Source organism: Pleurodeles waltl, chromosome 6 (assembly GCF_031143425.1).
Source record: "Pleurodeles waltl isolate 20211129_DDA chromosome 6, aPleWal1.hap1.20221129, whole genome shotgun sequence".
In the NCBI taxonomy this organism is placed as follows: Eukaryota; Metazoa; Chordata; class Amphibia; order Caudata; family Salamandridae; genus Pleurodeles; species Pleurodeles waltl.
In genome coordinates, this window is record NC_090445.1 from 467,949,414 (window position 1) to 467,961,474 (window position 12,061).

A 12,061-nucleotide genomic window follows, 5' to 3' on the forward strand; every position below is an offset into this window, starting at 1 on the left:
CATGTTGTTTCTCAGTCAATCAATCAAGCAGGATTTGTAAGGTGCGGCTAATTATCCATGAGGGTCTTGAGCATGGATGTCAATTCACTGAAATGCCAGAGGTAGCAGAAGTGACATCACAGGACCTTTGATCTCCACTTTCACTCATACACACATACTTACACATACACACAGATTCACACTTAGATACGCTCTCTCACGTAAACACAGTTTCAGCCACATGCATGCACAAAACATATATTTAAAACAATTATTTACTTACCTGAGCTGACATGGAAGGACATATTCCATTTGTTCAATTTTTATTGCACTAATAGTGAATAATATAATTATTATTTGCTATTAGTTTAATACAAATTTGACAGAAAACAGAGTGGAGCCCCAAATGACGTCCATAGGGACGAGCTGTCACTGTGCTCCTGGCACTGACTTTCCCACCTCTGAGGCCAGGGGTCGCAAAGGCAGGGCCAAGGGGAGCAAAGGGAAAGCCAGGGTTCACAGCTGCGACTGCTGGTGACCCCTAAATGACATCCATGGTCTTCAGGTGCTGTTAACCCTGCAGGAGGGGGAATCAGTTGAACAGCCAGGTCTCAATTCCTTTCCTGAAGTCCTTTAGGGGTATGTTATTCCAGGACTTGGCAGTGAGGTAGGAGAAGAAGTGACCTCCACTGTTACTTTGGCAGACGCAGGGGTTATGTGAGCAAGGAAGAGAAAAATGTAGCGCAGGTGTCTGCTGGGTTGGTGGAAATTCAGGCGGTAATTGATGTATGCTGGTCCTTGGTTGTGTATGGCTTTGTAGAAAAGTATCAGCAACTTGAATTGACATCTCTTCTGATTAGGTAGCCAGTGAAGCTTCCTTGAGGTTAGGAGGGTAATGTAGGTTAATCTGGGGAGGTTGAGGATGATTCTGACAACTGAATGCTGTATTGTCTTCAGTCCTTTCAGGAGATGTTTGGTGATTCCTGCATAGAGTGCACTGCTGTAGTCCATCCAGCTGGTGATTAGGGTTTGAGTGACGGTTCTTCTCGTTTTGATGGGGACCCATTTGAGATGGTAGTATTGGTTGAGGGATGACTTGAAAGTAGCTCGGTCCGTGGGCTTCTTGGTAGCGTGCCATCTCCTTCATGATGCTTGCGTTTAGTGGTTCTCAATCCTGCAGTGTACCAGCAGGCTTAGTTGGAGGGTTTCTTGAGTTTGGTGGATTTGACGGAGATTACTCTATTGGCGCATTTGGTAATTCTGGTGGAGATGTTCTTGACGGCTTGTTCTAAGATGGTGGATGCGTCAGGGTGAACGGCGGTGAGGCTTAAATTTTTTTTTCCAGCTGCGGTGGTGGGTGTTGGGTGACTTGGTAGGGGAGCAGGGGGAATCCCGAGATGGTGAAGTGGACGATGGCGTGGTCTGTCCTGGTGAGCTCAGTGACATGGCTGTACTTGAATCTGTCACTGGCCGTGAAGATGGGGTTGAGTGTGTGTCCTGCTATGTGTGTGGAGTTAGCGACAATCTAGGAAAGGCCAATGTTGTCCATGCTTTGCAAGAGGTTTGAAGTGTTGGTCTTGTTGAGCTTGTCCAGGTGAAAGTTGAGGTCTGCAAGGAAGGAGTAGTGCGTGGAGTCAATGGTGAGCAGGGCGATGAATTCAGGAATGGAGTCGTAGAAGCTGGGGCGAGGTCCTGGAGGTCTGTAGGCAAGGGTGTCTCTGATGGTGGTTTTGCTGTTGGTTTGAAGTTGGAATTTGAGGTGTTACATGAGTGGTATGGTGCGGTTTACGGTGGTGGGCAAAGGATGGTTTCATTGTGGATGATGGCATTGCCACCTCGGCCCTGGCGATACCACCTTTGTCTTGGTGTACCCTTGATTTAGAACTGCTTAGAAGCTTTTAGTTTTCAGTGGGGAGTTGGGGCAAACTGCCAGCAAGTCAGTACTAGTTTCCCCTTCGCATTATGGTAGATTGACAGGGTTTTTATTATTCCCAAGTGGAAAAGAGTTTGTCACCAGTGTGGGTGCAGCTAGTGTTTTCCTTTGTTAGACAGGTGTGTCTTGGTTCTTGCTAGCCTCAAGCAGCAAGTACCAAGTATGTTTGAGGGCGCTTGAAATACTGCTTGTAGTATATCAGGTTATGTTCCATTCTACAGCATGTGGGTGCATGCCATGGCTTATCATCCAAATGATTCCTAGAGAGCCTAACAATAAAATCCTCAAACCTACTTCCTTCTTTCCACTGCCACTCTATTATCATTTTTACTACGAACAGCATCCCAGTCTTACTCTTACATGTGCAAAATGAAGGACACAAGTTTTAGGCTGCTTACAAGCTTACCAAAATAGTAGACTATCTAAATAAGCAAACGTTTGACATCCTATTGCTCATACCTCTATTCTCAGAAACTACTAGAGGATGGTTGGGCCAGGTGATGACCTCTTTCAACACTCATAAAAATGGAGTTATCTTTTCCATAGAGACAGTTAGTTGCATTCAGAACTATCAATATCTCATTCAACCTGGCTATAGTTTATGACCAAGATATGTCTTCCTCTTATGTGCTATATTGACTATTGAAATAGTGATTTAAGTCTCCTCCCAAGCACAAATGCATACAGGAATTACTTAGTTTGAAGGCATGTGTGGCTGTAGAGCACATGCTCTGCATACTCCTGCAATCTATTGTTGTGTCCAGAGTAGTCAAACAATCAATCAGTCAAAAAATGTATTAAGCCCCGAAAGGGTCTCAAGGCGCTGTGGGGCAGGGTGGTAGGGGGGATGCCGTTTACTGCTCAAAAAGACATTTCTTGAGGTGCTTTCTGAAAGTCAGGAGGTCCTGGGTCTTGCATAGGTTGGTGGGGAGGGAGTTCCAGGTCTTGGAGGCGAGGTAGGAGAAGAATCTGCCTCCGGAGGTGGTGCATTGGATGCGGGGGACAGGCGAGGGCATGGTCAGCAGAGCGAGGAGTAGAGGAGGTGCGTGGGAGTTCACTAATTCGTTGAGGTAGGCTGGTCCAGTGTTGTGGAGGGATTTGTGTGCGTGGATAAGGACTTTGAAGATGATCCTTTTGCTGATGGGCAGCCAGTGAAGGGATCTGAGGTGAGCGGAGATGTGTTCGTGGCGTGGGAGGTTGAGGATGAGATGTGCGGCTGCATTCTGGATTCGCTGTAGTTTTTGCTGAAGCTTGGCTGTGGTACCAGCATAGAGGGCGTTTCCGTAGTCTGATCTGCTGCTGATGAGTGCATGGGTGACGGTTTTTCTGGTTTCTATGGGAATCCATGAGAAAGTCTTCCGTAGCATGCGAAGGGTGTTGAAACAGGAGGATGATATAGTGTGGATTTGCTTGGCCATGGAGAGAGATGAGTCTAAGATGATGCTGAGGTTGCGTGCATGGGTGGAGGGTGTTGGGGGTGGTCCTAGGGTGGTGGGTCCCCAGGAGTCGTCCCATACTGTCTTATTGGGGCCGAAGATTATGATTTCTGTTTTGTAGGAGTTGAGTTTGAGGTGGCTTGCTGTCATCCATTTGGCAGTGTCGAGGAGTCTGGCGTGGAGGGTTGTCTTGGCGGTGGAAGGGTTCCTGGAGAGGGAGATGACGAGCTGGGTGTTGCCTGCGTACGAGATGATGGTGATTCCGTGGGTACGGAGGATGTTGGCGAGCGGGGCCATAGTGCAAGTTGTTTTTCTTCAGAGAAGTGTTCTGACTCAGGAGATCAAGTGATTTTGGGCATGGGCATCGACTCCTGTGTTAGATTGTGTTCTCTCTGCTGTCAGGTTCGAACGTCTATGAACTCTCTTTGGTTTGATTTTTTTTTTCCAGTCTTTTTCCAATTTTGACGGTATTGTTATCGTTCGTGCTTCTCTCATCTTAGCATTCTAGTCGTTCTGTCGATTCAGGCACCAACAGATCGACCACCTTCAGGATGCCAGCGCCCTCCTCGTGTCTACCTTCCACGTGACTCCGGCACAGATGGGAATGATCCCTGAAGGAACGGACTCCATTCCGATTCGGTACTTGTTGCCACACCAAGTTTACGCACACAGACTAACACTTTGTGCGCAACCTCTGTCTCTCTCTGGACCATCATGAGGCCAACTGCAAAGCTTGCAAGTCCTTGCTTGAGCTTCTTGGCTGGAAATGGCCCAGAAGAATCCGGATGACACCCCTGACATCTTCGGAAAGAAACATCCTCAGAAGGAATCTGGGCAGGAGGAGAACCCTTTCCAGACAGAACAGCTCCAAGTCGAACGTCAAATCCCACATCAAAAGCCACAAAATCACCCAGCGCGTGAGTACTGTGGCCCCTGCTGTTTGACATAAATCCCCAAAAAACACTTTCCAGCCTTTCCTTGAGGTCACCGGTCAACCACTGCCATCAGGCCATGGTCGGTACCAAAAAACTGCTTTGGCTGCTCCTCCTTCTGCCTCAGCGACAAAAATGGACACCAAGACCAACGCAGTGCATTCAACTTTGACCTCCACAGCTTCGGACCGAGTGATCGTTTTGGTATCAGTCTGCACCTTGGGACAGACCCTACAGCCACCAGCCTCAACTTCTGTGCTGGCCAAGTTTCAGAAACCAAAAACTTCTGCACCCAGGCTTTCAGAGCCAAAAACGTCAGAAACCAGGGACTCAGGACAGTATTCCACCAGCCCATTCTCCAGTCGAGCAGATTCTGGAGAAAATGGACGCTCAACAGCGCAGGCTCCAGATCCAGGAGGGCACAGGTCCTCTCCTGTGTTCCCAAAACTATTCTTTCAAAAGGTTCTGGATATTCCTGTCCCTTCTAAGAGGAGAATCAAGGACAAGGCTACTAGTCCTCCACGTAGGCTTTCTCCCCCACCCCCTCCTTCTCCACCGCCTCTTCCTCCTCCTCCACCACCTCCATCTTCATCTTTACCTCCACCCCCTTCTCCTCCACAATTGCTGACATCACCCACACAGGGGAATTACACTCCTCAGGGTTCTCCACAATCATACACTGGGAGTTTAGGGGGTCCTCAAAATGATACTGACCCTTAAGATGCCTATGACTCTGATCCCATTCCTTCCAATGACGCTGACCTCTACCATGCACGCCCCTCACCGCCAGAGGAAACTACCTCTTACCAAGAGGTAGTTACCAGAGGAGCTGCATTTCACAATGTGGAGCTGCATAAAGATCCCATTGAGCAGGATGTCATGTTCAACACTCTTACAGGGATACACAGTACCTCCTCATGTTTCCTGGCATGCTTCTGTATGTAGAAGACATCTTTAAGGAGCCTGTCCGCTCCAGAGTAATCATGTCATGGTTGGACAAAAAGTATAACGTGGCCTTCTCTGGCCCGCTCTATAACAGGGCACAGGTATCACCCAACTCCATTGTGATAGTGATGGCTAGTAAACGGGCTAATAGGCCACTGTGGATTCTCCTCCCCAGAAAAGGAGAGAAAGAGATTCGATGCATCTAGGAAAAGGGTGGTGGTGCAAGCCACAAACCACTGGCACATAGCAAACTCATGAGCCCTGTTGGCCAGGTACGACCGGGCCCATTGGGACGAAATGGAGGAGCTGTTTTAGTTTCTACCCAAGGAGCATTGTAAAAGGGGACAACAGATTGTTGCTGAGAGTCAAGCCATCTCCAACAATTCAATTAGGTGTACCTTTGATGCAGCTGACACTGCAGCTCACAGCATAAACAGCAGCATAATTTTAAGACCGCATGCTTGACTGCATTGCTCAGGGTTTAAACCTGAGGTCCAGCAGGTAGTCCTCAACATGATTTTTGGCTAAGACCACCTGTTCAGGTCACAGGTAGACAACACTTTAGAGAAGCAAAAAAAGGACACAGAAAGTGCCAAAACCATGGGTGCCCTTCAGACCACTACACAAACAGGCTGCTTTTGTCACCCTGGGTTCAGGGGCTTATATAAGTTCTCTGCTTCAGAGGTGTCTACCTCATACCCTAGACAGCATCAGTCCACCTACACCAAAGGTTTTTACAGAGGGTCCAACAACAAAGGGAGGGGAAAAAGCACAGCCATGTGAGGGTCCTCCTCTGCTACTTAGCAGTGACTACCTCCACCTTCCCAGATCATCCAACTCGTGTCAGGGGAAGACTCCAACAGTTTTACTCCAACTGGGACACCATCATCACGGACCAATGGGTCCTTGTCACTATCCAACATGGTCATTGTCTTGAGTTTATCACCACTCCTCCCTGTGCTTCCCCTAGCACTCACAGACTTTCTCAGGAACACTTGAACTTTCGAAAATAAGAGGTCTATGCCCTTCTTCTCAAAGGGGCCATAGAGCCCATTCTTCCTGAGCATCAGTGTTCAGGAGTATACTCCCTATTCTTCCTGATTCCCAAAAATGGACAGGTCTCTAAGACTGATACTGGACCTCAGGCCTCAAAACAAATACATCCTTTCAGAACACTTCCACATGGTCACCCTTCAGGATGTCATCCCACTTCTACAGCAGGGCGACTTTATGACAGCTCTAGGTCTAAAGGACGCCTATTTTCACATTCCAGTTCCCTCTGCACATCAAAAATATTTAAGATTCATCATTGCTGGCAAATATTACCAGTTAAAGGACCTTCCCTTTGGAGTCACTAAACCTTCCAGAGTATTCACAAAATGAGTAGTCACAGGACACCTGTTCATGTCTTCCCCTACCTCGACGACTGGCTCAGCAAAGCATGCATGTCATGCCAGTGCCAACAGCACACTCAGTTGACAATGGATCTTTTTCACAACATGGTTTTCATGCTCAACATTCCCATATCTCACCTCCAGCCTCTGCAGGTGCAACCTTACTTGGGGGCCATTTTGAACGCAGAATATGGGTTGACATATCCCAACCTGGCTCCTATCCGGAATTTCCGGACCCTCCTCCCTCAGTTTCAGGAGAACCATTCTTACACAGTCAGGACCATAATGCGTCTGTTAGGGTTGATGGCTTCTTGCATCACCAAAGTTCCACATGCCATAATACGGTACATCCCCTGCAGCAATATCTGTCTTGTCAATGTTCACAGGGTCACCTGGAAGATCTAGCATTGTTAGCCTACCAGACTCACTGTTCTCTGCAGTGGTGAAACACCAACAACCTCTTGAAGGGGCTCCTTTTTCCAGACCCTGTGCCTTATGTCTCACTGACCTCAGACACATCACTGACAGGTTGGGTTGCTCATCTTCAAGACCCGACAGGACGGGCCTCTGCGATGCCAAGCACCAGTCCAAACACATCAATCACCTGGAACTTGAGGCGGTATTCCTAGTACTCAAAGCCTTCTTTCCTCACCTGTCTCACAAGGTTGTCCTAGTCCGTACGGGCCACATGACAGCCATGCATTACTTACAGAAATGGGGGAGCACAGTTTTCTGAACTATCATAACTCTCTCAGACCATATGGAAATTGGCCCTTCACCACCGCATTCACCTGGTGGTGGAGTACCTGCTCTGAACAGACAGCGATTTTGGAGACCTGCTTAGCAGGATGCAGCAGCAAGTTCACAAGTGGGAACTCCATCCACAAATCCTGCAGCCATACTTCAAAAAGTAGGGAACTCCTCGTATAGACCTTTTCACTACAGCAGAAAATGCAAGATGCCCAGACTTCACCTCCAGATATCCACACCCACTATCCAAGGGCAATGCTCAATGGATGAATTAGTCAGGGATATTTGCCTACGCTTTCCCACCTCTCCCTCTCATTCCATTTCTGGTTCGAAGGATCAGGCAAATATCTCTCACCATGATCTTTGTGGCTTCCACTTGGGCACACGAGCCCTAGTTCACCACACTTCTGGATCTATCAGTAGTCCCACACAAGAGGCTCCCCAATAGGCAGGACCTTCTCACTCTATATCAAAGACAAATCGGGCATCCAGACCAAGTCACTGACCCTTGCAATATGCCTCCTGAGGTGATAGAGTTTGGCTACCTAGGATTGCCTGCAGAGTGTATGGACATTCTCAAGAAAGTCCATAGACCTCCTACTAGAGCCTGTTATGCTGCAAAATGGAAACATTTTGTTTGCTACTGCCAACCCAAATGCATTGACCCCAGGAAAGCCACAGTACAATAAATTGTCTATTTGCTTCACTTGCAGAAAGCAAATCTAGCCTATACGTCTTTAGATTACATCTAACAGCTATAGACGCATATCTGTAGAACAGACAACATGTTTCACTGTTCAGAATCCCAGTCATTAAGGCTTTCATGGAGGGTCTTAAACATGTACTTCCACCTAGGATACCCCCTGCAAAATCGTGGAACCTTAACATTGTGCTCACCATACTTATGCGTCCCCCATTTGAGCCACTCCATTCATGTCCACTTAAAGTCCTCTCCTGGAAAGCGACTTTCCTCGTTGCCATCACTTAACTCAGACGTGTTCGTGCTTTCCAGGCATTAACCTTGGACAAGTATTTCTTCCAAATTCATAGGGATAAAGTAGTGCTACACACTAATCCCAGATTTGTTCCTAAAGTGGTTTCTCAGGATCACCTTAACGAGTCCACTGAAATACCAGTCAGTTTTCTCTCGGTTGAGAAAAGAGACCTTCGCATCCTAGATGTCAAAGGAGCACTCATGTTTTATATTGACAGAACTAAAGCGTTTAGGAAAACCAAACAAATCTTTGTAGCTTTTTCTCCACCTCATAAAAGTAACCCAGTATGCAAGTCAAACATAGCCAGATGGATAGTCAAATGCATTCAGAGTTGTTATGCTAAGACTAAACAACCTTTTCCTGTTTCTCCTGGTGCTCACTGTACTAGAAAGAAGGGTGCTACTATGGCTTTCCTTGGAAACATTCCTATAGCTTACATTTGTGAGGCAACTACATGGTCCTCACCACACACATTCACAAAACACTACTGTGTGGATGTTCTAGCACGCCAACAAGTCTACGTAGGTCAGGCAGTGCTACATACACTTTTCCAGTCAACTGCAACTCCTACAGGCTAGCCACCATTTTATGAAGGGACTGCCTTACAGTCTATGCAGAGCATGTGTATCTGCAGCCACACATACCATCGAACGGATTGTTACTTACACTGTAAACAAGTTCATGGCATGTAGTGCAGTAGATTCACATGCAACCTCCCTCCTCCCCGGACTCCTGTGGCCATTGCAGTTACATTATATTTGTACATATGTATTTACACTTTGCATGGACATCCTCTTTCCCTACACTTTTCTTCCTTGCACTCCTTTCTTACCTGTCTGCGGGAAAAGAATCTAACAAAGGAGTTGATGCCCATGCTCAATATCACTGAAAGGAGGAGTCACTTGATCTTGTGACTTGGACAACTTGCACCACTCCGGAACCAACACTACATGGCAGGAGTATGCAGAACATGTGAATCTACAGCACTACATTCCACAAACAGATGCTTCCAGGGTAAATAACATAATCCTTACTTTACAATTTATATCCATTTAAAATCGTCCAGCTCTAGTATCTGAGATGAGAGTGGTTAGCTCTTGGAAATTGTTTCCATGCCTAAATGTGAATACACAATTTGTTGGGCTTCAGGTTATTGTAGGAAACTTGGCAGTATTGGCATTGTGCCAGGCACCCTACGCATAGACTGTCACCAGTAGTTTTTGTTCAGTTTCTTCAGTAAGCATCAGAAGGGCCATACATGGTTGTCCTTTATTTGCTTAAAAGCACTCACTTGTAATTATTATGAAAAACGTATACTTTTTGTTTGAAAATAGTAAGAAGGGTCATTGAGTGCTACACTATTATTCTAGAGATTCTCTATGGCTATACTTAACATGATCAGTGATTATTCCCAGGTTTGTGTAGAAACCTTAAGCTAGAGTAAATCAGAATTTGCTTCCTCGATTCTTCTGAACGTATGCATTCCAGTGGTTTCCCATTTCCTACAAATGTCCAGTCATTTAGTTAACCAAATCCATAGAAAGTAATTAAGATAACATTCAGTGTATTCTGCCACAAACTAGGAATGGTTTATTGCTAAATATAAATATTTTTTTTTACTCTTTGTGCTGTAAAAAGTATTTGGGCTGCACCAATCACGTACACCCTGAGTTTGCACTCCTTTCCTTGACTATTTAATCTTTAGAGAAGCTTATTTACGCCCAATCAGCAGTACAAATCCTAGGATTGAACTCTGAGTGTAAAAAGAGCTAGGGGCAGGAGTGCATTTCATTGCTGTCTCCAGAATTGTATCTTTTGGAGATTCACTTGCTTGATCATCTTAGTCTTTGAGCTGGGCGTCCCAGAGCAGCCTCTCATTAGCAGTACCACATCTAGGCCTAAAACACATACTGTTTAGTAGACAGGTCCGATAATGTAAAATAACCAAAGTTAACCAATCTGAGACAATCAGCCTCATGAAAGACACACCCTGAAAGACTATCCTTTAGATTTCTTCCTCTTGTCGTGTGATGGGAGTCCTCTGAGCTCTGCTCTTTTACTCACAGATAAATTATTTTTTCTCGCAATCTAAATCTTTGATATGCAATAAAGATTTATTCTCATTTCTTTGGGATTAACATCTAAGGACAAATAATGCCTGACACCTCTAAAAATAAAATGTCCCTTCATACTTTATTGAACTTGTTTAAAAAAAAAAAGGCTACACACTGAACACCCTCATAAAGAGTTAATTTATGGTCTGTACCATTATCATTAGGGTAAAGAAAGCAAAATATACCATACTTTCTCAACTAAAACCTTAAAGGTTAGAGAAGGAAGACCTCTAATTTAGCTCCAAAAAATTAGCGTCTTCACCACTGACACCAAACCAAAAAACTCCTCAGGTTTTCCATCAATGACTGTATGGATGTACAGTCGACAAAGGCACCATTGGCAGTCCTCATTATGAGCTAAAAAACAGGCAAAAACTAATGTGGTGCCATCCACTGCAAAGATGACTGCTACCTCATTGGTGACAATAGTGTCTTCTACTTCACCTTAATGACGGTTGCAATATACTGTCCTGTACAGTCAACAATTCCACCATCGTAGTCCTCCACAAATCAGTGAATCTTTTAGAACCATCGACAATTATATCATCTACGATCCTGTCTTAGACAATCCAGCTATGCTGCTGCAGTTGACGATCCCACTGTCCACAATAAATAATCTTTTGTCTCCAAAGCCAAATAATCTTCTATTAACTGACAAGGGCATCACACAATTTTGCTGCCAGAGGAAAAACCTGGTCTGCTCCCGGAACAGACATCCCCTAGCAAAATGTCACCAAGTCTGCCGCAAAACTTGTTTGATTCTGAAAGATAGGAAGAAGGTATGTTTGGGTAAGGTTGCCGCCCTAGCAAACAACAAGGACCTGGATGATGACGGTTATGACAAAGGTCATTCCACTATCTCTACAAGGCACGAAAAGAAACCTCTACATCCAGATCACATTATCGGACTTTTCAGAAACATCCGGAACAAGTGTGGTACTACAGCCAAGAACATTTTGACAATGGCACCCAGATTTCAGATCAAGCTAGGATGCAAGTTCCATTAACTTTGTTAAAAGACCTACATCGCTAACCCAAGGAAAATGGTTTCCTCCCCAGCTTGATCACCAGCATCTATATTTCCTACAACACAACCGTCTACTCCAAAAACACCATCAGGAGCACCTCTTCAAATACATACTCCAGATCCTTCACCAGCATCACATATTCTACAGCCAAGGCAACCAGATGTTGATGTATAAACCAATGATGCACATGAAGAAGGGGGACTTCTATCTTCCTATTGGAACTGGTCCAGAATTGGACAAGTTCATCTTTCCAGTGGAAGAGGATACAGAACCAACCCCCTCGGATTCTCTTTCTGATGACATAGTGGGGATTCAATAGCCTGATAGAAAGAATGTCTAGAAGGTTTAATCTTCCTTTACCAGCCAGGGAAACGGATTGCTTTTTGTATGACTTCACAGAACCAACCGGGAAGACAGTTCAAGCAAACCTTTTAATTGACCACACCACATGGTCCCCCCACCCCCACCAACGACGAAGATACTGACAAAACCATGGACTCCATCCACTCACACTCCCCCACAGACCCCTGCCCCTACCACATCTTCAACAAGGCC

General features: G+C 45.7%; 1 protein-coding gene across 2 annotated transcripts in view; it reads left to right on the forward strand.

Moving 5' to 3' along the window:
- LOC138299906 (membrane cofactor protein-like) overlaps positions 1-12,061 on the forward strand; it is a 637,582-nt gene that overhangs the window by 467,750 nt on the left and 157,771 nt on the right. The window lies entirely within an intron of this gene.